The sequence below is a fragment of the Trachemys scripta genome, chromosome 3 (genome assembly GCF_013100865.1).
Source record: "Trachemys scripta elegans isolate TJP31775 chromosome 3, CAS_Tse_1.0, whole genome shotgun sequence".
NCBI lineage: Eukaryota > Metazoa > Chordata > Testudines > Emydidae > Trachemys > Trachemys scripta.
The window spans coordinates 178324651-178352378 of record NC_048300.1 but is presented as its reverse complement, the minus strand read 5'-3'; positions in this window follow the sequence as shown (position 1 = coordinate 178352378).

The following is a 27728-nucleotide window of genomic DNA, read 5'->3' as shown; positions in this document are numbered from 1 at the left end:
GCCAGGGGCCTACCAGTGGAAGGATCCAGGAGGAGCCATGGGCTTATCTGGAGGTGAAGGAAGTGGGTCTTTGAAGAGCCAGGGAAGGTCTGGAGGGTATACAGGTATACAGTCTTGTACTGTGAGAGAAGTTTAAAGTCCTAGGAGTCTTATGAGTGTGCAGGGGAAGGGTTTATGATCTTGGAACATGGCAGAAAGTTGTATAGTCCTGCTGCCTGTCCCTAAATGCACCAGTGTGGCTAGGAAGCCCTGGGATCTCCTCCGTTGTATTGCAGTAGCTCTTGAAGACATTTTATTAAATGCTGCACAAACACATAGATGTTGTCCAAATACACATAGAGAACATTAGGATTATTGTGGGGGAAGGATTGTTGAAGGCGGGGAGGCAATGGTAGAGCTGCAGAGCCTCCTGGACACTTCCATGTCATGAGGAGCTCAGACATGAATTCAGTGTTTTAGATACTCATCAAAACAACCTCTGAATTTACTGCATCACTATTTTGGTATGTATTTTTCAAATGTTTTTGGTGAGCTTTTGTGTATAGTTTTGCAATGGGGAGGCTGGCTCATATGTACACATATTTGGTTTTTTACTGTATGCTTACATAACATATGTAGTTTTGCACAAATATGTGAATTCGGGGAACTATGAGCAGGGCCGGCTCCAGCTTTTTTGCCGCCCCAAGGGGCGAAGCGGGGGAAAAAAAAAAAGATAAAGTCGCGATCAGCAGCACTTCAGCGGCAGCCCCACCGTACTGCTTTCATTTTTCGGCGGCAATTCGGTGGCGGGTCCTTCACTCCGAGAGGGACTGAGGAACCAGCCGCCAAATTGCCACCGAAGACCCGGACGTGCTGCCCCTTTCCATGGGCCGCCCCAAGCACCAGCTTCCTTCGCTAATGCCTGGAGCTGGTCCTGACTATGAGACTTTAATGTAAGGTATCTGTCTATCTACTTCTATCATTCTGTAAGAGTTCCATGTTATTTTATTCATTTATACAGTTCATGTTTATTTTGGGAAATCTTAACTATAATGATGCTTATTATTAATAACATGAAATATAAGTCCTTAAAAGACATGAATTCACTAGTATGTTATCCTTGAAAAATCCCATTATAGGCTCCAAATAGGTTAATAGGCTCCAAAACCTTGAGATCACATGCATTTTTCCATTTGAAAAGGGCATTTCCAACACCTTTTAAACTTTTTTTAAACTGAAATACCTCTTGACATTGCAAGTGGAAACACAGTCTGTAACTTTTTTGTTCTTTGAAATGTGGCATGTGGTTTGAGTTTTAAAGTTTATTTCCTCTTGGTCTATTGAACCTCTGAAAGTGATTAAACAGAAGAAAGACAGGTTAAGCCAATGACATTTTATCAGAGGAAACACTATCAAATCTAATGCTAGCAAAGCTATTTTTGTAGGTTCCCAAGATTTCTCCCAATAAAATATTCATTTATTACTGTTGTAGTAATCCAGAATTCTAGGTTTTAAGTACATATCACCCAAGCTTAGACAATGTGGAAGTAGTGCTTAGAAAAAAGTACATACACGGTGTTCATAAGTAATCTTTGTGTGGATGGTGTTCTAATCTGGTGGCCTGCTTTTATTTTTATGTTGTATTATCATAAGTGAAACCTGTCCAACCCAAACTCAGGGAAACTCGATCCAAATCAAACCTTCATCTCTTGTTTTGATGACCTTTTTAAAAGAAGTGGGTTAAGTGCATTCAAAATGCTTTATCATTAGATCCTAAATCCTCAGGGTAGGCAGAAGATTAAACTAAGTTCAAAGTTCATTCATGTTTTAAGAAGATGTAGAGATGTGGTGGGTGGATGGCAACTGCTTGAGTTGCTCCAATCTTGGCAATATTTGCTGTGCCACTCAGGTTCTGTAGCAAGTGATATGAGTTATCCTGCATCTAAGTTAGAGGATGCTAGAGCATACTTATTACTTATTATTATTTGTATTTCAGTAGCACCCAGAAGCCTCAATCAAGTATCAGGGTCCCACAGTATGCACACATGACAAAATATGGGGCCTACTTCAAAGTGCTTACAATCTAATTATAAATCAAAAGTGGATACAACAAACAGATGGTGGAAGCACAAGGCAACAGTGATATGACTGATAGGTGTACAAAGTGGTGGTCACCTCACAACCAGCTACCCAAGTGTTGTCAAGTTTTTTGTAGACATAGTGATGTGTGGCACATTAGTTTATTGACAGGAGTAGCAGTAGTATTTATATTATGGTATTACAGTCCTCCACCAAGATTGGGGCCTCTTTGTCCTAGGCACTGTACAAATGCGTAATAAGAGATGGTCACAGGCACGAAGAGCTTACAGTCTAGCTGAACAAAAATGGAAGGGGAAACAAGCTATCGGAGGAGGAAGTGATACAGCAGATCAGTTTGCAGTGTTGTTGTAGCTGTTTTGGTCCCAGGATATGAGAGACCAGGTAGGTAAGGCAGTATCTTCCATTGGATCAACTTCTGTTGGGGCAGGTACAAGATTTTGAGCTACATAGCTCTTCTTCAGATCTGGAGAAGAAAAACATAGTGTCTGAGCTAAATACAAATTGGGACAGATTGTTAAATTTGAAATTAACAGATTGTTAAACATAAGGGGCAAAATTAACAATCTGACCTAATTTGTATTTAGCTCAGACACTCTGATTTTCTTCTCCAGACCTAAAGATCTGTGTAGCTCACAAACTTGTACCTTCCATCAACAGAAGTTGGTACAATAAAAGATATTACCTTACCAACCTTGTCTCACAGCTGATCAGTGACATTCTTAACATTGTGTGAAACATTACATTTTTGAGAACCAAAGTTTTCACATATCAGCCTGTGAAATTAACTTTGAGGATGAAGAGTTGAGATCCAAAGATTTCACTCCCACATACCTCTGCAGCACCCTCATTGTGGACTATGTAGCTAAGTAACTATAATTCCTTTTTTTTTTTTTTTCTGGATACAGCACATTAAAATTTCTAAGCATTCTCCCTGTCAGAAGAATTCAGTAGCTGTGTTGTTTTCAGAGTTGCTGCAGACTATAACAGAACACACACACACACACACACACACACACACTCTCACTGTGGTCTCTCTAGGAGATGTTACATTTGTTCTCTTGTGTTTTTTGTTTATTTAACTCAAAATAAAAGTCATCTTGTGCTGAAAGCACAGTGCATGTTTTGCTCTTTGTATATGGAGTGTAAACTCATCTATATCACAGTAACCAAGCCGAACCTCCCTAAAGAATCAGGCTTTCCAGATTTTATAATAGTTTCATCCACAGCACAGCCCTCATGGGGACAACCTGTCCCTCAGTTTTTGTCCTCCCAAGAAAAAAGCAACAGCACGAAAGCTTATGCTCCCAATACTTCTGTTAGTCTTAAAGGTGCCACAGGACCCTCTGTTGCTTTTTACAGATTCAGACTAACATGGCTACCCCTCTGATACTTGTCCTCCCAAGGTTACTCAGTTCCTGTTTGCTTATTTATTCAAGTCAAATTAGCCATACATTCTGCTGCAGCATCTCTTCTGAGGCCGGTTGCATGCAGAATTGTTGAGAGGTGCCCAGCGATAATGAAATTCTGCTGCTGACTGTAAACTTGCCCTCTCAAATTTGTGACCTCTTGATGATATTCATGCTGCTCTTGAAGCTATAATTCTCCCTTTTGCCTGAGTGCTTCCTTTTGTCATTGATACTACTGCTACCATTCCTCTTCATTGGGTACAGATGCCTCAGCTGAAAAGAGCAGACTTTGCAGGGCAGTTGCCCTTAGGTCATGGTACACTAAATGCAATGCAGGCAAAAGAAATATGAAACCAGCCATGACTCAATAAAACTGTGTCAAGTGAATGTTTGTGGGGGGCTATCCTTTGGACTAGAGCACACATTCACAGATGGTGTGCTTTGTATGTGTACTGGGAAAAAAGAACAAAGTATGTGCAAGCAAATGTCAAAGACAAGAGTCAGCTGGTTATTAAACAGAGCAATCATGGGTACTTCTCACGAGCTGAATTGCCTGCATATTTTTTTAAGTATTGAAGGACAAAAAATTTAAAACTCATAGAAGAAAATACCTTATTCACACAACATACTATTAGCCTGTGTAACTCTTTGCCACAAGATATAATTGAAACCCACAGCTTAGCAAGGTTCCAAAAAGGATTGTATATGCTTGTTATCCATAAAATTGTCTAGTTATACTCTAAAGACTTTTAACAAGACAAGAGTTCTGGAAGGGCTGAGTAATCAGGGGGTAGCCGTGTTAGTCCGTATCTACAAAAACAACAAGGAGTCTGGTGACACCTTAAAGACTAACAGATTTATTTGGGCATAAGCTTCCGTGGTATCCGAAGAAGTGAGGTTTCTACCCACGAAAGCTTATGCCCAAATAAATCTGTTAGTCTTTAAGGTGCCACCAGACTCCTTGTTGTTTCTGGAAGGGTTGGAAACCCTCATGCTTCAGGGCATAAGCCAACCTCTAAGTATTGGGCATTAGGAAGAAACTGCCTTGCAGACAAGTTATTGCATAACTGCCTACTGAAGGTTTTCTTGCCCCTTTCTGTGAAGTAGCTAACTCTGGCTATGGTTGGAAGCAGGATACTGGACTAGATAAGCCACTGAGTGGTCTGATCCAGAGGGACAGTTGCCATGGAACTCAATCCCTGGAAGACTGCAGGGTTTGGCCTCTGTTAGTTAGGCCAGTGTGTTATTTCCAGTATTTTGCTAATTCCCTTTGAGAGGACTGTGCTTTCATGATAAGGAAACAGCAACACTGTTCTGCAAGAAATTGGAAACTTAGGTTGAATCTCTGGCTCCATCAAAGTTAGTGGCAAAACTCCCCTTGATGTTCAAAATTGTTTACACCTGTTGTGGCAGGTACATGGGCATAGTCCAGCACAAATGGTTGGCTCTACTTTTTTTTAAATAAGACCCTACATTTAAAATATTTGTAATACTTCAGTGGTTGCCATTGTTTCTATCCAGCGAGAATTCTCTCAGGATGGCCATGAGGAGGGTTTTTCACCCTGGCACCCCTCCTCTGCTTGTAATACAAGACAAATTACCAGAATGTCTCCTGATCACATTCCACATACTTCTGTCATCAGGAAAAGTAGGATTTAATTGAAAGCCCGGATACTGAGGGTGGTCAAAAAAGCCACTTCCAGGATTCAGAGATGATGGAAAAGAACCCCCTGCTTGTCCTCATGGGTGACCTTCCATTTGAGCTGTCAGGTTATCACAGATCCATCTGTAAACAAAGGAATAGCAGGTTCCCTGGGCAGTGTCAGGATCACACTCAGTGTGACACCGTGTTTGGATGTTCAAAGAATCCCTCTCTCCTTGCTTTCTTTTCCAGGCTTAATAAAGGAACTGCTAAAACCCATGTAGCCTGATAAGATGACAAGACAGTCTTTTAGTGTTATTGATTGTACACAATAGATGGAATGATGAATTATTTCCTATAGTACTTTGAGTGGGTTTCATCTTTTCAAGAGATATACTAGAAATTCCCGGTGCAAATCCAGTTCTTAAACTTTCAGTAAAAAATACAGTCCTTCATTAGGCCAAAGGATTGTAGCAAGACAGTAGCTTTTGCCTGAAAAGAAAGGGACTTTGAGATTGCATGATCTGGCTGGGATCAGAAATTATAACACCTAAAATAATCTCTGGATTACTATAAAAAAACGCTGCCAATTTAAACCAAAGATGCAAAATGAGCAACTCAAAGGCCAAATGGATTCCACATGTATTAAATTCAGCCTCTGGCCATCATCTTCATGTACATAAGGACAGAGGTAATCAGCTGCAGGATTTTTTTTTTTTTTTTTGGTTGAACTGGAAATCACATTTTTATTAAAATACCAAGAAACTTACAGGTGCAAGCCAATAGTTTGAAAGGGTGCCTATAGTTCTAATTTAAAAATAATGTAATTGAATAGCCAGATGAAGTACTACAGAGACAAGGTGGGTGAGGTAATATCTTGTATTGGACCAACTTCTTGAGACAAGTTTCAAGCTTACACAGAGCTCTTCTTCTGGTCTGGGAAACACACTCAGATTGTCACAGCTAAATACAAGGTGGAACAGATTGTTTAGCAGAAGTAGTTAACACATATTTCAAGGGACCATTCGTGGTGAATTATGTTAACTACTTCTGCTAAACAATCTGTTCCACCCACCAAAGCTCCAGAGCGATTCACAAACTGGGGCAGAAAGGTGTTCAGCTTCCAATCTGGTGTGCAGGGCTCAATCCACTAGCATGTTCAGAGCACACTTACAGGATCAGGCCTTGTACATGAGTTCACACAGAACAGCTGTGGGGAGGGAGGAGGAAACCACTGTCGGAAGAGCTAGATGGACCTTTGGTCTGACCCAGTATGGCTGTTCTTACGTTCTCCCTTCTAACTTTTTGTCCAGTGATTAAGGTACTTACATGTCATGTGGGAGATTCCCTGGTTCAAGTTCCCTCTCCACCTGCTGAGGAGACAGGATTTGAACAGGGATCTCCCACCTCGTAGGTGAATGCCCTAACCTTCTAACTCCCAGAATAATCACAGCTGAGAATCTCCAGCAGAGCTAGGTGCCTCCCTGCAGCCTGAATTTAGGTGCCTACCTCTGTAAGAGGGGAGGGGCTTAACACACACAACTTCTTGCCGGCATCTCTCATTGGCTAATTTAGTTGGCTCCCCACCTAGCATACTGGCTTCTGTGAATTGCAAATCAGGAGTCTATCTCTCCCCATTCATTGTATAGGGAGCTTAGGTGCCTAACTCAGGCTTTGTGAATCGCAGTGTGTTTCTGTGATTTTCTAGGTGCTTAAGTTCCTTTATGAATCAGGCAACAATCATGTCTTTTGTGCGTCACCCCAGCACACTTCTGAGCGTTAGACAATAAAAAAAATAGCAATAATTAATTAAAAAATAAATGTATCTCTGAAAGATACCTGCAGCATTTTGAAAGTGGATTTTTATCAGTTATATTTTGTGTGTCTGAATTGTATTATTTGCGTTTGATTTAGGGCCAAATCCCGTCCTGTGTTGTGCACACATGCCTCAGCCAGGCAGGATATCTCTTGAGTGCTAGCAGGTGGCCCGGCTTTTACTGCAGCCACTGACACTGGCGCTGACTTCCTCCTTGCTTCGGGGATGCTCAACCCCTGCTCTGGCCTAAGCCCCACCCCCCCTCCACCCCTTCCCCCAAACCCACATCCCCACCCCACCTCTTCCCACCCTGCTCTGGCCCAGGCCCTACCCCCACCACTTCTCCCAAGCCCCCACCCCTGCTCTGCCTCTTCCCGCCCAGTTCCGTCGCTCCCCAAGCACATCACATTCCCACTCCTCCCCTGCCAGCAACTCCTGCCCGCCATGGAACAGCTGTTCCATGGCAGGTGGGAGGCGCTGGGAGGGAAGGGGAGCAGTTGATTGGCGTCAGCAGGTGGGAGGAGGAGGTGCTAAGCACTCATTAATTTTCTTCCGTGGATGCTCCAACCCTGGAGCACCCATGGAGTTGGCACCTATGGCCACTGACACTCCATGGTTCTGAGTGTCATCTGCCAGTTTGAGATGTGTGGTCAGGATGAGGGCTTGTCTGGATGTTGCCTGATTCCACAACCTTTACTCAGTTTATGTAGCATTGTTTTAATCAGTCTAACAGTATGAGTTGGCTATCTATCTATTTAATAAACTGGGATGTGCAACACACATTGGACAGGGATGGATACTATTATGTATTCCCCATTCCTATCCCGCTCTGTACTGTTAAGAAGGCTCAGAGACCCACTGTGAGCCACTCGACTCCTTTGTGTGGTTTAGACAAGAGGGGCAGGATTTTGCCTTAGACTGTATACTTCTTGGGACAGTGACCATATCTTCTTTTATGCTTGTACAACGCAAAGTACACTGACAATGCTTAAACAATAATTAACTGAGCAACGTTGGCAATGAAGTAATTGGGAAGGAACAAATATGCCATTTTTACAGAATTGCTTTTGGATTACAATTGTCGCTGGATGTTTGTAATGTAAAGTATCTAATATTATTGACCGACACCAGATGGTGCTAAAAATGATAATCCTACAAATTCGGTTTAACTGAATGTATTTGTAGCTAGTCCTTGGAAAGGTGGTGTTTGTTTGCTATGCTTCAGGTTTTTAAGAAACTTTTGCATTCTCCAAGTTCTGTGCATTCCCCAACCTTTCTAGTTTGATTGAAATAGTTCCTTAAGTGCAGAAAGTTTACCTAAAAACTAACACACACAAAAATTACAGTGTGTGTACAGCAAAACCCCCCTTGTGTAATCCATGGCTGGTTGCTACAGCATTTCCTGATATTGCCACTGTAGTATTGGTTGCTAATTCCATATTTAAAACAAGTCCATATGGACTTCTGGTCAAGAACTGGTAACAGACAAGAGAGTACAAGAGTGAGCTGAGGAGTTGATAGAAGGACTTGAGGAGCAACTTGGAAATCAGACAGCACTGGAGTGGGACAGGAGAACTTTACAGGGAGTTTCAAGTTGAGATGAATACACTGGTCTACAATTTTTGAGAAGTCGTCTGCTTCAGAGATAAAATGTGCTATTTATTATGTATTTTGATGTGCTGAATTCAAATATGACAATTAAAACAACTGATTGGCTACTGTTTCTAAGATATTTAAGTTTTTACATTTTATGTCTATGTATATTGTGTAGATAGTAGAGTTTTAATCATAAATTGTAAACCTAGGTCTTTTCATGTGTTTATGGTTGCTTTACCTGATAATATTTCACCTGTCCTGTTTATGTAACACTTTAAAAATCAGCAAAAGGGTTATATAAATAAAATGTATTATGAAACAAAAGGCAAAAAACTATTATGTACATAGTTTAGTCCTATTCAGTGTCTACTCGGCGCTTCTTGGCTTGTCTCTTGTATTCATTAAATGGAGCATCTCTTGTCACTGTCCAGTAATAGTCTGCAGGCATTGATGGGCTCCATTTGCCCTGATAGCGTTTCTCCATTGTTGCAATGTCCTGGTGAAATCAGTCGCCGTGCTAGTCGCTCACTGCTCCGCAGTTGGGTGGAAAAAAATCTAGATGAGAGTGCAAAAAATGTATCTTTAGTGACATGTTGCAACCAAGGCTTTTGCATGCCTTGAGGAGGTTTTCCACCAACAACCTGTAGTTGTCTGCCTTGTTGTTTCCGAGAAAATTTATTGCCACTAACTGGAAGGCTTTCCATGCCGTCTTTTCCTTGCCACGCAGTGCATGGTCAAATGCATCATCTCGAAGAAGTTAACAAATCTGAGGACCAACAAAGACACCTTCCTTTATCTTAGCTTCACTTAACCTTGGAAATTTTCCACGGAGGTACTTGAAAGCTGCTTGTGTTTTGTCAATGGCCTTGACAAAGTTCTTCATCAGACCCAGCTTGATGTGTAAGGGTGGTAACAAAATCTTCCTTGATTCAACAAGTGGTGGATGCTGAACACTTTTCCTCCCAGGCTCCAATGACTGTCAGAGTGGCCAATCTTTCTTGATGTAGTGGGAATCTCTTGCACGACTATCCCATTCGCAGAGAAAACAGCAGTACTTTGTGTATCCAGTCTGCAGACCAAGCAAGAGAGCAACAACCTTCAAATCGCCACAAAGCTGCCACTGATGTTGGTCATAGTTTATGCACCTCAAAAGTTGTTTCATGTTGTCATAGGTTTCCTTCATATGGACTGCATGACCAACTGGAATTGATGGCAAAACATTGCCATTATGCAGTAAAACAGCTTTAAGACTCATCTTTGATGAATCAATGAACAGTCTCCACTCATCTGGATCGTGAACGATGTTGAGGGCTGCCATCACACCATCGATGTTGTTGCAGGCTACAAGATCACCTTCCATGAAGAAGAATGGGACAAGATCCTTTTGACGGTCACGGAACATGGAAACCCAAACATCACCAGCCAGGAGATTCCACTGCTGTAGTCTGGAGCCCAACAGCTCTGCCTTACTCTTGGGTAGTTCCAAATCCCTGACAAGGTCATTCAGTTCACCTTGTGTTATGAGGTGTGGTTCAGATGAGGAGGATGGGGGGAAATGTGGGTCCTGTGACATTGATGGTTCAGGGCCAGAAGTTTCATCCTCTTCCTCTTCCTCGTCTGACTCAAGTGAGACTGATTCTGGTGCATCAGCAACCGGCTGTCCTTCTCCGTGGGGTACTGGGCGTATAGCTGATGGAATGTTTGGATACTGCACAGTCCACTTTTTCTTCTTTGACACACCTTTCCCAACTGGAGGCACCATGCAGAAGTAACAATTGCTGGTATGATCTGTTGGCTCTCTCCAAATCATTGGCACTGCAAAAGGCATAGATTTCCTTTTCCTGTTCAACCACTGGCGAAGATTTGTTGCACAAGTGTTGCAGCATATGTGTGGGACCCACCTCTTGTCCTGATCTCCAATTTTGCAGCCAAAATAAAGGTGATAGGCTTTCTTAACCATAGTGGTTATACTGCGCTTTTGTGATGCAAAAGTCACTTCACCACAAACATAGCAGAAGTTATCTGCACTGTTCACAAAAGTGCGAGGCATCTCTGCTCACTTTGACTAAACAGAAATGTGTTCCTTTGCAAAATCAAACACTGACAAATAAGAGAGCACGACACTGTATGATTTCTAGAGCTGATATAGGGCAATTTGTTCAGCAGAGTGATGTAAGCTTTGTTATGATTGCATCATCCATGACTTCTAGGAATAACATGATTCAATTTATATCATATATGATGCAATACCAGCTTCAGATTGCATCATTCATTGTTTTGCCTAAGAAGCAAGTACTGTCCAAACCCAGTCATAGATCCAGTCAAAGATATATTTTACTCATTTCTGGTTTAAATTGAGATCCCTTCCCTTTATAACTCACTTATCCTCCGCCATTCCCAAGTCAAGGGTCGTATATACTGACCCAATAGCATATCTTGAAAACTGGAGCCAATCAACCAATTCAAGCATCATTTTTGTTCTCAGTGACCTAGAATTAGTAAAGTTTGACTACATTTATTTCAGAAGCATTTTGGCTGTAGAGCAGTGATACAAAACTGTCCAGTCTACAGCTAAACTCAAACCCTCTGGAGGACATATACTTCAAAATGTATCTGTAAAGTACTTTTTCTAGATGCAAACAAAATGGAGCCTGATTCTCATTTACACTAAGGCTCCTTTACAACCCTTTATATGTAAATTTATGGCCATTTAAAGGGGTGATTTTCAGTGCTAGATGACTATAAATAGACCTTAATGTAAATGTAAATCAGGTCTGGTGATCTTTAAATACAGAGAAACACAGTATGGAAGTATGATCTCTCTTAAATATTTCATCTTTAGATGAATGGATGTTAATGAAAAACCTACAATAGGTTATGTTTGTTATTATTTTTAAGCAACTTTAACTATTGGTCATTCTCATCTGACTGCCGGTGAAAGCTTCTTTAGTGTATTGTTCCTGTCCTTAGGTTTGAAGGATTTAGCTCGGACCGCAGGACACTTGATCAGAGCTTGTTGATGAAAGCCTGACACTGCAGTCCAAGTCTGCCTCCCCTCTGACTTTACCACCATGGTTGAAACTGTCAGGAACATTTTGTCCCTAATGAGGTTGCTTAGAGGTTCTTTGTCAGACTTGTTTCTACTGACCCACCCCATATGAGGTAGTGTCTCCCACTTCTGGGTCAGTCTGATGCATTATATACCAGTAAATATATCATGACAGAACAAAATAAACACATGGCTGGAAAGAAGGAAGTTCTGATAACTTTCACATCACGAAAGGAAACTTAGAGTCTTTATAGTCACATCAGGCTTTGGCAGTACTGAATTAGGGGAGAATGAACTGGTAATGTGGTCTAACTACAACACGAGTCTTTTATTCTACGTTAAGTCTGAATCCACATTCCCCAGAATTATTTTTCATACTTTCTAGTGCATTTTTCATTTTGTTTTGTTTTGTTTTGCATTTTATAGTGATCTCAAAGCAAATAGCTAATGAATATATCTAAGGCTTTAGCCTCTGCTAAAAGTGGATCTAGGGCTAAATCATTCTAAAAAAATCCTTATTTTTAGATTTTTTCCTCCATTACTTTTACATTTCTTAAACTATTTTAAAATCTTATTTTTATATGGGCCAGATTGCAAAGCCTGTACCCACACTGAGTGCCATTGAAGTCAATAGGATTATTCACATAGTAAATTACTGCAACATGTAAGTAAGAATATCACAATCTGGCCTACAGTGAATGAATATTTAAGATATATTATGTATTCTGACTTACCCATATGCTTCTATACACTGCATGAACATTTAGGGCTAGATTATGACTTGGACTATGCATTCATGCAAAGGAGAAAGAAATAGTAGGAACTCCCTTGACACTTTTATGTTGGCTACCCAGATCTTGAGTCCATGTGCATTTGAGCAGATGAGTTCCTAATCAGGGAAAGGATGAGCAGAGAGGTTGGATCCTTATCTAACAGCTTTCCCAATTGCTGGCCAGAGTAATTGAGTCTGAACAGTGAATACATATAGTACTTTTTTCAGTTAATTTAGGCCAGTAATACATTTCCACAAACACCCCAGGAGCAAAGAGGAGGCTGGGAAGAATTGGGACTTTCATAGAATAATAGATTCTAAGTCCAGAAGGGACCACTGTGGTTATCTAGTCTGACCTCCTGCATAACACAAGCCATAGAACTTCCCTGAAATAATTCCTGTTTGAACTAGAGCATGTCTTCTAGAAAAAACATCCAATCTTGATTTAAAAATTGCCACTGATGGAGAAACCACCATAACCTTTGGTAAATTGTTCCTGAAGTTAATTACCCTCCCTTTCAAAAATGTATGTTATATTCCAGTCTGAATTTGTCTAGCTTCAACTTCCAGCCATTGGATTGTGTTACACCTTTCTCTACAAGATTGAAGAGCCCATTACTAAATAGTTATTCCCCATGTAGATATTTATAGACTGTAATCAAGTCACCTCTTAACCTTCTCTTTGTTAAGCTAAATAGATTGATCTCCCTGAGTCTATCACTATATGACATATTTTCTAATCATTCTTGTGGCTCTTCTCTGAACCTCCTCCAAATTATCAATATCCTTTTTGAATTGTGGACACCAGACTTATACACAGTAGAGGTCACATAGTGCCAAATACAGAAATAATATCACCTTTCTGCTCCTCCTCTAGATTCCCCTGTTTATGCTTCCAAGAATCTCATTAACCTTTTTGACCCGTGCATCACATTGGAAGCTTATGTTCAACTGATTATCCACCATGATGCCCAAGTCTTTTTAAGAATCACTTTTCTCCAGGAGTCTGCCATTCTGTAAATAAGACCTACATTCTTTGTTCTTTGTATACATTTACATTTAGCTATATTAAAACACATATTGTTTGCAACTAGGTTTACCAAGTGATCCAGATCAGGTGTCCTCCACCTGATCAGGACCTGTCCTCCACTCTTCCAATGTTTGTGTCATCTGGAAACTTTATCAACGATGATTTTATATTTTCTCCAGGTCATTAATAAAATTTTTTAAATAGCATAGTGCCAAGAACCACCCCCTGTAAGACCCCACTGGAAGCACATCTGTTTTATGACAATTCCCCATTTACAATTACATTTTAAGACCTATCAGATAGCCACTTTTTAATCCATTTTATGTGTGTGATGCTTGTACTAGGTGTTCACAGAGTGATGTATGTCTGCCTTCCAGGGCTAAATCTTTTACTCACTATAATCCTTGCTTAGGGTTGGCCTAAATAACAAGTTAGTTGTTAATTAGTAAGAAAGATTCAGGGCTAGATTGGGACAATAAGCACAACCTGGATCAAAGGGATGATGCATACAGAAATTTTTAGCTATGAACCCCACCAATACACTTACCAGTAGGAATCATTTCAGTTTTGAGCTTTATACATTCACAACAGTTGTTCTTTTATGAGAAACCTCCACACATTGGATGAAGGATCACAAGGCAGAAAGTTTGGGAGCTAATTGGCTGACTGATCCTATATACAAGAAAGCATGGACCAAGCAATACGTATTATTCAATGAAAAAGAGGAGACAAAGTTCTGCAGGTATTTGATCCTCGATCTGTGGAGAGGAGCTTCTCCAGGGGAAAGGAAAAATGATCTTGTGCCTCTGCCACTGGGTTCAATTCCTGGCTCTACTACAGCTTTCTTTTGTAATTTTGGTTAAGTCACGTAAAATATCTGCACCTCACTTCCCAGTGGGATAATAGCACTTCTTTTTCCCCACCCTTTGTCTGTCTTGAGTATTTAGACTGTATGTTCTTCAGGGCAGGGACTGCATCTTAATATGTGCATATACAACACCTAACACAATGGGTCACAGATCTCAAATTGGGGGTTCCTAGTAGCTACTGTAGTACAAATAATAAAGGTGGTCTAAGAGAGCAGGTAGAATTAGAAGCAATTTGATTAAATGAAGAAAATAAACATGTAGACGGGTTATCAATTATTTTCTCTAAACCTGGATCAATTAGAATATGCTAAGGGAAGTGGTGGAAGAAACATAATGTGGCTGTTATAAACTGGAAAAAGCACTACAAAGTGTAACCCCTTTGGGGTTTAGAGAGCATGGCCCCTTTAAATCTTTTTCCTAGGAGGGTGCGGGGGAGTGAGAAAAAAGGAGGGAAACTCCAGGGAGCTGGTTCTGGAGCTCAGAGGGAGAGAAGGGCTGCAGCCCGCAGGCCCTAGCAAAGTGAAGCAGCAGAAAACCTACCTGAAGCCTGGGAAGGACATGGCCGATCGGGAGGACACCCCAGGACAGGAGCCAGGAGGAGCACTGTGCCAGGGAAGAATTTTAATCGCCCCAGAAGGACGGGCCGGAGCTGAGTCCAGTATCACTGCTGCCCAGAGCTGCGTGGGGCTGTGAGTACTGGGGCTTCTGACTCTGCATTGGGAACAAGGAGGGAGGCTGTAGCTAGTTAAGTGGGGAGGTGGTCGCTCTGTATGGCTTTGCAGAGAGCGGCAGAAGAGGGCACCGGAGGAGTTTGTTGGGGAAAGTTCACTGGCGCCGAAAACGACCAGGAGCACCCAAGACTGGACTGGAACTTTGCTCGGGACTCCTGAACTCTGTGTGCAGACACATTGCTCAGTGTCTGCGCTTTCAGACAGTGCTACCACTGGGCCAGTGGGGCCTTGGTTTGGATGCAACCCTGTTCTGCTGCTCCCCCTATATTTCCCCTTGTTGTATTTCTCCTCTCATCCCTCTGTAAATAAATATTTCCCTTTCTTATAGCCATTGTACTTTTCCTGTGGGTGGCTGTGTTCACTCTGGGGGGGGGTTGGAACAGGTGCCTCTGGGGTGGAAGGGATTTTTTCTGCTGTATTCCTGCACGCGCCTTCTCTTGGCCAGAGCTGCCTGCAGAGCAGACTCCATCTTGGCCACGAGGGCGCTAAAGTTACAAAACAACAGAGGGTCCTGTGGCACCTTTGAGACTAACAGAAGTACTGGGAGCATAAGCTTTCGTGGATAAGAACCTCACTTCTTCAGATGCAAGTAATGGAAATCTCCAGAGGCAGGTATATATCAGTGTGGAGATAACGAGGTTAGTTCAATCAGGGAGGGTGAGGTGCTCTGCTAGCAGTTGAGGTGTGAACACCAAGGGAGGAGAAACTGTTTCTGTAGTTGGATAGCCATTCACAGTCTTTGTTTAATCCTGATCTGATGGTGTCAAATTTGCAAATGAACTGGAGCTCAGCAGTTTCTCTTTGGAGTCTGGTCCTGAAGTTTTTTTGCTGTAAGATGGCTACCTTTACATCTGCTATTGTGTGGCCAGGGAGGTTGAAGTGTTCTCCTACAGGTTTTTGTATATTGCCATTCCTGATATCTGAAAGGTGCCACAGGACCCTCTGTTGCTTTTTACAGATTCAGACTAACACGGCTACCCCTCTGATACTTGACAAAGTTACAAAAGTATACTGTAGAGAACAGTGCTTTATAGACAAGAAGGGTACACTAGATGATCTACTAGGGCTTTTCACTGTTCTGTTATTTGGATATGATCCTTTGATATACATTCTGTCCCCAAAAGGAAATCATGGATAGGTGCTCTGTAATGGAGTGCACCCCTGCATTCACACCCTACACACTGTTGTAATAATCTTGGTACAAAATATGCCATGTGAGATATCATTTGAAAAGTAATAACTTCCTGGTAAATAATATCATGGTAAAAAGCATGTAGCAACATTGTGTGTGAAAGTTATGAAATCCCCCCTGTATAATGCTAAAGGCACATATTCAAACTCATGTAGCCCCGATTAGGGCTGGTCAAGTAGGTCTTAAACAAAGAGATGTGTGTTTACCTCAATTTGCATATAAACTACAAACAGAGCCCTAAGATAGCGAGAGAAAGAAGGAAGAAGACAAAGAAAATCTGCAACTCAGCAAACAGAGGGGAGAGAAGGAACAGCATGAAACCTCCCCTCACTAGATACTATGTCTCTTTGCTCTCAACTGGAAAGAACTTTATGAGGGGAACTGAACTGAAAAAAGTGTGGGGCAAATACCCCAGTTTATCTCCCTCTATCCATCTTTCTTGAGACTAAGAAGACAAAAGAATCCATCTCTTTGACTTTGGGAGGAATCCTGACCTGAAGATTGGTCAGTAATTCTGTTAGGAGCACATGGTAAGAATTTTACCTTGAACCAAGCCTGGTTTGTAAAGTTTTAGTGCAAGGAAGTATTTTATCTTTATTTTTCTTGTAACTATTTCTGACTTTAATGCCTTAATAGTTGTACTCACTTAAAATCTGTCTCTTTGTAGTTAAATAAACTTTTTATTCTTTAATCAAAATTAATCCAGTGTTCTGAACTGTCTGGGTCACTCCATTTAAGGTCACAAATTGTATATTGTTCCTTTACAGGGACAATGGACCTAAAACATCAGAACTGTCCAGGAGAGGGCTGGACAGTGCAGAGCACACATTTTGGGGGGGAAATTCAGGACTGGGTGTGCGGTGGCATCACCCTGCAAGTAACTGCTAAGGCTGGTGAGAGCCAGAATGTGGCTGGTGTTTGCTGACAGGCTGCTGAGATCAAAGTTGCAGAACCAGAACAATGGCCATAGACAGACACTCAGGGTGTCCTGCATGTTGTTTGTGAGGAGCCCAGGTTGGAAGCCACAGCAGCAAAGCCTTATGAGGTGCCCCAGGTTGTAGGGCAGGTGGTGATGCAGCCCCCTCACCAGTCTGGATTGCACCCTTGAATGTCATATGCTCCCACTGGCTTGATACCTCAGCTTTATTACATAGACAAGGAGCCAGGCTAGAACTGGAGCACTCATTTTTGGAGCCTAGATTGAGGTTTTAGAGCCTAGATTGAGGTTTACCCATATCTCCAAGCATTAAATTCTATATTCTTCAGAAAGTCATCAGATGCTTGTAACAGCAGCATAGTAACCAGTTCATCAGGTTATACAGCAGTGAAACACATGCGTTAGCAAGGACTTATAATACTGTAAGAAGGAATGTCGGAATATTTGAGTATGACAGTGAAAAATGCTTTGTAAAGTTTAAATTTGTTCGCACTGACATAAGAGTTTTCAGCTGAGCTTAAAAAGTTACAACATGGATTATTTGCTTGATTACTCAAGATCAAACCCCAGATCTGATGTCCCCCCCCCCATATATTCATTTTAAAAATACAGCATTTCCATGGAACTTACTGTGACTGACTTATACTCACCGTAGAGTGAACTCATTACTGTAATTGATGTATTAACCAGAGAGAAGAATTTCTTCTCACTTATCAAGAAACGTAAAGCATCCTGGTAAAACACAAAAATCTCTTTAGATTGTTGTTATCCAGCTAGCTGACAGCTTGGTTTTAAGTAAGTACTTCACAGTTAAGTGAACTGGAACAGATAATTTTAAAGTCACAAATCGATAATAAAATATATGTTTACTTTTAAAATCTACAGATAAGTGCATTTTAAAACACCATTTGAAAACCAGCTTCTCCTTAATTTAGCTGCCAAACATAGCTTTCCTTTGCATCAGATGTACTGCTAACAGCTAAAATGCTGTAAGGAATATACCGTAAGTTGTATACAGGTGGTTTCCCAACACACGAAGCAGCCAAGATTTTGCCATAGTGATGAATAAACCTCAAAAGGTTTTTGAATTGTATTTTGGTTTGGAAAAGCACTCCAAATTTTAGATGTTTATCTTAGCTATCTGAATCTTGCATCTTCAACACTAAGCTGGAAATTTCATGAGACCAGCTTTTCTTAATATTTCGGAACTTGTGTTTCTGGTTGGAGCTAAGAAATGTAAAAGCTTATGAAACAGAATTTCCAAACATTTTTTATCCTCAGCAAAGCTAAGTTCTAGCCCCTTTTCAATTACCTTTCCAACTCCTCTCCATCTACCATCACCCTCCTCTGCACACAAGGGCGGCTCCAGGCACCAGCGCACCAAGAGCGTGCCTGGAACGGCAAGCCGCGGGGGGCAGCCTGGTGGTCGCCATGAGGGCAGCGGTCAGGCTGCCTTCGGCAGCATGCCTGCAGGAGGTCCACCGGTCCCATGGTTTCAGTGGCAATTCGGCGGCAGGTATGCCAAAAGTGCGGGACCGGCAGACCTCCTGCGGGCATGCCACCGAATCCGTGTTACCAGCGGACCTCCCGCAGGCATGCCGCCAAAGGCCGCCTGACTGCCGTGCTTGGGATGGCAAAATACATAGAGCCGCCTCTGTCTGCACAGTCCTCTGGCACCTTCTTGTGCACATAGATTCATAGATTCCAAGGCCAGAAGAGATTAATGTGATCATCTAGTCTGACCTCCTGTATAACACAGCCCATAGAACTTCCCCATAAAAATTCATAGAGCATATTTTTTAGAAAAGAATCCAATCTTGATTGAAAAATTGTTAGTGATGGAGGCTCCAGCATGATCCTTAGTTGTGCCCATGGTTGTGCCCATAGTTATTTACATTAATGGCTAATGATTTAAAAGACAAAGGTTTTTAGGGAGAGATGAGATGTCCCCAGATTCCAGAGATTGTGGGTCTGGAGTAAAATAGGACTGAGTAGGATTCTAGGTACAATAAGACATCATGCATGTAAACCTTTTGTTGTTTAAAAATCCTTTTGTTACATTGTGCTATGTTCTTAATGTTAAGATTAAACAATACTTTATTTTAAGATGGCTGCCTTGGGTAGATATATTCTCCACTGGTTACATATGCCTGAAGTGTCCTGGGCTACAGCATCCTATGTACTGATTGTGCTTACCTACGAGATCTCACTGAGTTGGGTCTATCCCCTGAGCTTTACTAGACTCCTCTTCCCCAAGGCCCAATTGATATCCCAGTTTTTCACTTTGAAATCTGTTTATCCTACACCTATATTATTTCAACTATAGATGAGTGTCCTCCAGCTCTTATCCAATAGGAAAGCTCTTTTAAAAATCATTGATGGTTCCTTTTCTTTTGTTGATCTTGATGAAGGGCTTTGAGCTGAGCTTTTGTGACCACATAGGCAAAGATCCTTATGAAAGTAATATTTAGCTGTTTATCTAATTTTGGGCATCTTTCTTAGCTAATCAAGAAAACCTCAGTTTAATGGGTACTTGTTAATCCCTTATTCAATTCATCTGGGTTTACTGGGAAAGTATAGTATCCTAAGTAAGTGGGAGCACTGCAGAAATCCATGGATTTAATTATTTTGTCTCACTGTCTGTATTTGTAAGTTGAAGACTGGTTCAATTTTCCTTAACCTGACATGGCATATGATACAGTTTGCCATGAGGGCCTTTTGGTGAAATTGTCTAGAACTACGCCAAGATGATTAGTATGTGCAATGGCTGTTTTTGAGAAATCACTATTTCCATGTGCATATTGGTGATAGAACAAGTATTTGGATGCACTAGAAGAATGGTCTCCCACAAGGATCAGAATTACCTCCAATGTTATTCAACTTATATTTGAATTACCTACCATATACTGGGTCTCACAAGTTTGTTTATGCAGACGACATATGCCTCGGCACTCAGTCACTCCTTTGACATACCTGAGAGTGTTCTGAATGCACATATAGTGGCTATGGCCAATTATTGTCATCAGTGGTGCCTGATACCAAGTTGAAGTAAGACTGTGTCGAGTGTTTTCTACTTACATCATGCACAAGAGGGCAGAGAGCTGACTGTAGTTCTCAATGATCAGTGAATAAAGCATGATTCACACCCGGTCTATCTAGGTGTCACGTTGTATAGAAATCTCACATATTGTGACCATCTTACAAAGACAGCGACTAAGATCAAAATGCGCAGCAACCTGCTTGGAAAACTGTCTGGAACGACATGCGGCACCAATAAGAACATAAAAACATAAGAACATAAGATGTCCATACTCAATCAGACCAAAGGTCAATCTAACCCAGTATCCTGTCTTCCAACAGTGGCCAATGCCAGGTGCCCCAGAGGGAATGAATAGAACAGGTAATCAAGTGATCCATCCGCTGTTGCCCATTCCCAGCCTGTAACTGATGGGGTCACCTCTGGAGCCCTTTTAAAAAATTGATGTCACATTAGCTATCCTCCACTCATTTGGTACAGAGGCTGATTTAAATAATAGGTTACAGATGACAGTTAGTAGTCCTGAAATTTCTCATTTGGGTGAATACCATCTTGGGTGAATACCATCTGGTCCTGGTGACTTATTACTGTTGAGTTTATCCATTTGTTCCAAAACCTCCTCTAATGACACTTCCATCTGGGATAGTTCCTCAGATTTATCACCTAAAAAGAATGGCTCAGATTTAGGAATCTCCCTCAGATCCTCAGCCATGAAGACCGATACAAAGAATTCATTTAGTTTCTCTGCAATGGCCTTATTGTCCTTGAGTGCTGCTTTAGCATCTCAATCGTCCATTGGCCCCACTGGTTGTTTAGCAGGCTTCCTGCTTCTGATGTACTTAAAAAAAATTGCTATTACTTTTTGAGTCTTTGGCTAGCTGTTCTTCAAATTCTTTCCTGGCCTTCCTAATTATATTTTTACACTTCATTTGCCGGAGTTTATGCTCCTTTCTATTTTCCTCACTAGGATTTAACTTCCACTTTTTAAAGGATGCCTTTTTGCCTCTCACTTCTTCTTACTTTGTTGTTTAGCCATGGTGCCTCTTTTTTGTTTCTCCTACGATGTTCTTTAATTTGGGGGACACATTTAAGTTGAACCTCTATTATGGTGTCTTTAAAAAGTTTCCATGAAGCTTGCAGGGATTTTACTTTTGATGCTGTACCTTTTAATTTATGTTTGTTACCTCCTCATTTTTGTGTACTTCCCCTTTCTGAAATTAAATACTAAGATGTTTTCCCACCACAGGGATGTTACATTTAATTATATTACGGTCACTATTACTGAGCAGGTCCAGCTATATTCACCTTTTGGACCTGATCCTGTTCTCAATTTAGGACTAAATCAAGAATCGTCTCTCCTCTGGTGGGTTCCAGGACTAGCTGCTCCAAGAAGCAGCCATTTAAGGTGTCAAGAAACTTTATCTCTGCATCCCTTCCTGAGGTGATATGTACCCAGTCAACATGACGATAGTTGAAATCCCCCATTATTATTGATTATTTAATTTTAATAGCATCTCTAATCTCCCTGAGCATATCATAGTCACTATCACCATCCTGGCCAGGTGGTCTGTAGTATATCCCTACTGCTATATTCTTATTATTCAAGCATGGAATTACTATCCATAGAGATTCTATGATACAGTTAGGTTCATTTAAGATTTTTATTTCATTTGATTCTATGCTTTCTTTCACATATAGTGCCACTCCCCCACCAGCACGACCTGTTCTGTCCTTCTGATATACTTTGTACCCTGGTATTACTGTGTCCCATTGATTTTCCTCATTCCACCAAGTTTTTGTGATGCCTATTATAGCAATATCCTCATTTAATATGAGACACTCTAGTTCGTACATCTTATTATTTAGACTTCTAGCATTGGTATATAAGCACTTTAAAAACTTGTCTCTTTTTAACTGCCTGACATTACATGATGTAATTGAATGGGACTTTTTCCTTTTGACTGTTTCTCATCACATCCTACCTGTATTTTATCATTTCCCATCCTCTCCTACGTATTAGGACATAGGAGATCTCCATTTATAGATCCTTCCCTAAGAGATGTCCAAACCACATACTCCTCTGTACCTGTCGGCTTTCCCCCAGCCCTTAGTTTAAAAACTGCTCTACGGTCTTTTTAATTTTAAGTGCCAGCAATCTGGTTCCATTTTGGTTTAGGTGGAGCCCATCCTTCTTGTATAAGCTTCCCCTTTCCCAAAAGTTTCCCCAGTTCCTAATAAATCTAAACCCCTCCTCCCTACACCATCATCTCATCCATGCATTGAGACCCTGCAGTTCTGCCTGTCTAACTGGCCCTGTGCGTGAAACTGGAAGTGTTTCAGAAAATGCTACCATGGAGGTCCTGGACTTCAATCTCTTACCTAGCAGCCTAAATTTGGCCTCCAGGACTCTCTCCTATCCTTCCCTATGTCATTGGTACCTACATGTACCACGACCACCAGCTCCATCCCAGCACTACACATAAGCCTATCTAGATGTCTTGAGAGATCCGCAACCTTCACACCAGGCAGGCAAAGTCACCGTGAGGTTCTCCCAGTCATTGCATACCCAGCTATCTATGTTTCTAATGATTGAATCGCCCATTACTAATACCTGTCTCTTCCTAATAACTGGAGTTCCCTCCCCCGGAGAGGTATCCTCAGTTTGAGAGGATACCACAACATCATCTGGAAGGAGGGTCCCAACTATGGAATCATTTCCCTGTGATCCAGTTGGATGTTCTCCTTCCCTGAGGCTTTCATCCTCCTCAACAGCACAGAGGCTGTCAAACTAGTAGTGGAACCATTCTACTGTGTCCCCGAAAGTCTCATCTATAATGGAGATATCCCATCTCCTAGAACTGGAAGGGACCTTGAAAGGTCATCGAGTCCAGCCCCCTGCCTTCACTAGCAGGACCAAGTACTGATTTTGCCCCAGATCCCCAAGTGGCCCTCTCAAGGATTGAACTCACAACCCTGGGTTTAGCAGGCCAATGCTCAAACCACCTCTCTGTCTCCCTTAGCTGCTCCAGCTCAGTCACCCTGGTCTCTAAAGCCTGTACATGGTCTCTGAGGGCCAGGAGCTCCTTGCACTGAATGCACACATATGCCACCTAATGCCCAAACATTATGCACTTCATCCCTGGCACTCTATTATTCAGCACTGGACTACTGTGCTCCAGTATGAGCTCATTCATCTCACACAAAGATGATTGACGTACAACTTAATTGCACCATGTGTATTATTTCAGGCACATTTAAAATCTACTCCTCTACTAGAGTTACCAGTTCTCTGCAGTATTGTTCTGCCCAGAGTTCGCAGAGAAGAAACCATAGCAAAGCATGTGATGAAATTGTGTGATATGCCACATCTAGCATTAATTAAAGACTTGTTTAATCTACCAGTTGGTCATCTGCACTCACAGTGCCCATTGTGGATAAGTTTACCATAAGGGATTTATGATACAGGACGCATGGCGAGCTTCATGGTCCACAGAGAAAGTGACAAATAATTATCTTGTCTTGGACCTCACACAGAGTCAACCTGGGTTTCATTTACCACAAAGTCAATGGAGACTTCTGAACCGGTTTTGTACTGGACATGGAATTTGTGCTGCAGCAGAATTTCAGTGGCCTTTAAAGACAGTCCACTATGTCAGTGACTCTCAACCTTTCCAGACTATGGTACCCCTTTCAGGAGTCTGATTTGTCTTGCGTAAACCCAAGTTTCACCTCATTTAAAAACTACTTGCTTACAAAATCAGACATAAAGTGTCACAGCACACTACTACTGAAAATGGCTTGCTTTCTAATTTTTACCATATATTTATAAAATAAATCAACTGGAATATAAATATTGTACTTATATTTCAGTATATCGCATATAGAGCAGTATAAACAAGTCATTGTATGAAATTTTAGTTTGTACTGACTTCGCTGGTGCTTTTTATGTAGCCTGTTGTAAAACTAGGCAAATATCTAGATGAGTTCATGTATCCCCTGGCAGACTTCTGTGTACCCTAGGGGAACATGTACCCCTGGTTGAGAACCACTGCGCTAGGTCAATGTGGGCAGCCAGAAACCATGACATATATTGTTGAGAACTGCAAAATGACACAGCTTCCTGGAGATCTTCGTGCCTTGAACATCATTGATAAGAACGCTGTGGCTTGACCAGATTGCATATGCCAAATAAATAAATAAACTACATGTATCACTTTGACTCTAGGCAAGATTTCCTGGAATGAAGGTCAGTGAGTCAGCTGTGCAGACTGGAACTAAGGACAATGAGTCAGCGGTTGGCTCAGGGTACTGTGCTGACCAAAACGACTCATAGACCAGATTTTTCTTTTTGCTGCCAAGTCAGAAGCATTTGGACACACAGAGAGAGACTGCTGTTGCTATTCCAACTCTGCACAGACAATTGAGGCGTTTCAGTGACACACGACATTTTAGGCAACACACAGTAGACAGGAAACTGGCTCTGAAGATGATCAGAGGAGGAAGAATGTGTAAATTTGAGTGTGCTGAACTAAATGAGGGTGGATGTTATGCAAAGAGCCCTGAGAGGTGACAAAGAAATTAGAAATCAGATTTTATCCCATCGGTACACGTGCTTGGGCAGCAGGAAAAGACTTTGTAGAAAGATAATACACTGATAGTTTAACTACCCATTGGCCAGATCCCATACAACCAAAGTCGTTTCTTTTAACTAGACTCTAGTCACCAGAGCATGCTTTTAAGGCACATCCCATAAGAAGATGTGATAAGGAGCTGTACTGCTATAGGTGAACACAAAGAGGCATGTGCCTCAGGGAGGCTTCCATAGCATGCGTACTATAGTTCTCTGGTATACAGAAGGAGTATGCACACTTTCATTCCTCTTTATAGGGAACAGCTTATTTCCCCTGACTCTCTTATTGTTTGCTTGATAATCTGTTTGGCTGCATGCAGCATTTCTGTACCCATATCGTTCCCAGGATACTAGAGATAAAATATGGGTGAGTAATATCTTTTATTGGACCAACTTTTGTTGGTGAGAGAAACAAGCTCTAGGTCTGGGAAAGGAACTTATGCTAAACTATCTGTTCAATCTTATATTCAGCTGCGACACTCTTTTTCCCCCTACTCTTTTTTGATAGATGTGCAAGAAAGCAGTCATCCTGTTCTCTAATGTGATTTAGTGGTCTGCAGCAGACACTAATACACCATCTTGTGCTTTATCTGTTATGACATTTATCCATAAACATTCAAGATTATTTTCTTCCAAGTTATCAGTGACTGGGAAATAGGTAATGCCATTTTGACATGAGTGCCACTCTCCCTCCCATTTTGCCCACTCAATCTTCCTGAATAGGTTATAACCATTGATTTGTAACATTCCAATCATGTGAATCACCCCACCAGGTTTCAGTCATATCACCTAGATCAAATTTATTCTCATAAATGAGCAATTCAAATTTCCCTTGTTTGTTACCCAGGCTCCTAACATTGGTGTATAGGCAGTTCAAGATTTTTTTCTCTTCATGTCCTTTGCTTGCTTGATTAATTTGGTTCTCAACATCTCCAGTTTGTGCTGAGTGCTCATATCTTCCCTTTTTTTACCCTCTCTTTTGGTGTTAGTTTAATGCTCCCCTGGATAGTCTAACCAGACTGTCTCCGAAGAGCTTGCTTCCCATTCTACTGAAGGCCATCCAAACTATACAGTCCCCTATCACCACAGAAAATGAACCAGTGTTCCAAAAAACCAAAACCATACACCACTTACCTAGCCAGCGGTTTACTTCTGCCTTCTGTCTTCATTCATGGGACAGGAAGTTTCTCAGAAAAGATCACTTGGACATTCTTCTTCTTCAATATGCTTTCAAGTTCCCTGAAGTCATCTACTGTCTGCAAGATATCTTACAACACAGTGGCATTAGTGCCAATATGAACCATCACGAATTGATCCGTTTGCTCTCTTGGGTCAGATTAGAAATGCTCAATCTCTTAAATAAAGTCAGTCCTGACAGACATAAGAGAGAGGTGGAGAGCAGATATATCAGCCCTAGAATGGTGAAGGCCCTGTTCCCTATGAGCTGAAAAAGGTTTACCTCAGGTTAACTAGAGACACCTGTGGCCACTTAAGAGCTGCCAATGACCTTTAAAAAACCCTTTTTTGTGAGAGATGGGTGATAAGCTGCAGCAGGGCTAGTGGCAGTAGGGGAAAAGCTTCTCCTGAGTGGAAGACTGTTCTCCTTCTTACAGGGGAAGCAACCTCACTAATGGACTGTTTGGGGGAAGGGCTGATGCCAGAGGCCAACATAATGCTACACCCCAGAGGGGGGTCAGGAAAGGTATTCCCCTTTTTATGTTATGAACTTAGTACTGTTGGGCCTACCCTGAGGCCCGCCTTGTAAATATGGAGGAATAAAAACATGAGTGGGACTGATTTACCACAGGCTCCCACCAGCAGAGAGGGAAACGCTGTGCCTGGTGAAGCAATGGAGGCTTCATGCCACATACTCATCATATGAAAGCTTTTTCCATTTTCCTTGCAGGTGTGACTATAGAAGTGCAGAGGGGTGAAAAGGCATCAACGGTAAAATCCTGGCTCCCTTGAAGTCAATGGCAAAATTCCCATTGACTTCAATGGAACCAGGATTTCACCCAAAATATTTTTGACATCAAAAAGGGCTTGGATCATGTGCATTTCAAGAGACAAACAGAAATCAAGGTCCGTCCCCACTTTACCATCCATACTTACACTAAGCTCTATAAAGAAAATGAAAGTAATTTTAACTTCTAGGAGTTTATGATAGAGACTGTTATAAAAGCATTTGCACAAGTTTTTGGACCAGTCCAGAGTGCAAAGAGGACAGTAGCAATCAGAACAACTTCAGTAACAGCTGCACAGAAACTAGTGGTGTGCATAGAACTGGGCTGGAATTTTTGTGATGTAGTCTTTGATTTAGATTCAGAGGCCACTTTCCAAAGTTCATACCCACATGTACATGGTACTGATGCTAATCTGTAGGTAGCTGCAGAACATATTTCATGCTAGTTACTTCATTGAGAATGGATTGGGTTGCCTGGGTGAGAGAGACTCATAGCACAATTAAGAACAAAAAATTTTTTTTAACTCTTCTGCTTTTATGTCCCTATGATTCGGAGAGCTTTTTCTGACCTCCTACAATAACAATAATCTGTTATCCATTGATGAATCAATATTGGGTAGTACAGTCAATGCACGTTAACTGGTGGTGGGAAATTTAGCAGATCATAGTTCAGTGGGTGCAAATAAGTTATAATGCTGGAAGACAGGAAAATAATCAAGATTCCAGTTATAAATATAGTATTTGCATGGCTTGTATATAACTTTTCCTCTACCGTATTAATAATCCTTATACCCAGAATGAAATATCAGAAAGTTATTGTCTGATTTATGTATTCTGTCTTCTGCAGAATTGGATAGCACCTAGACTTTTTTGGAAATGAATGTTTTGATTGGTTGACTACTTAACTTCTCTCAGGTTTCTTGTTTCAATCTGCAAAACAAATGCATGCCCCAAAAGCAGATCCACATATGGAAATCTA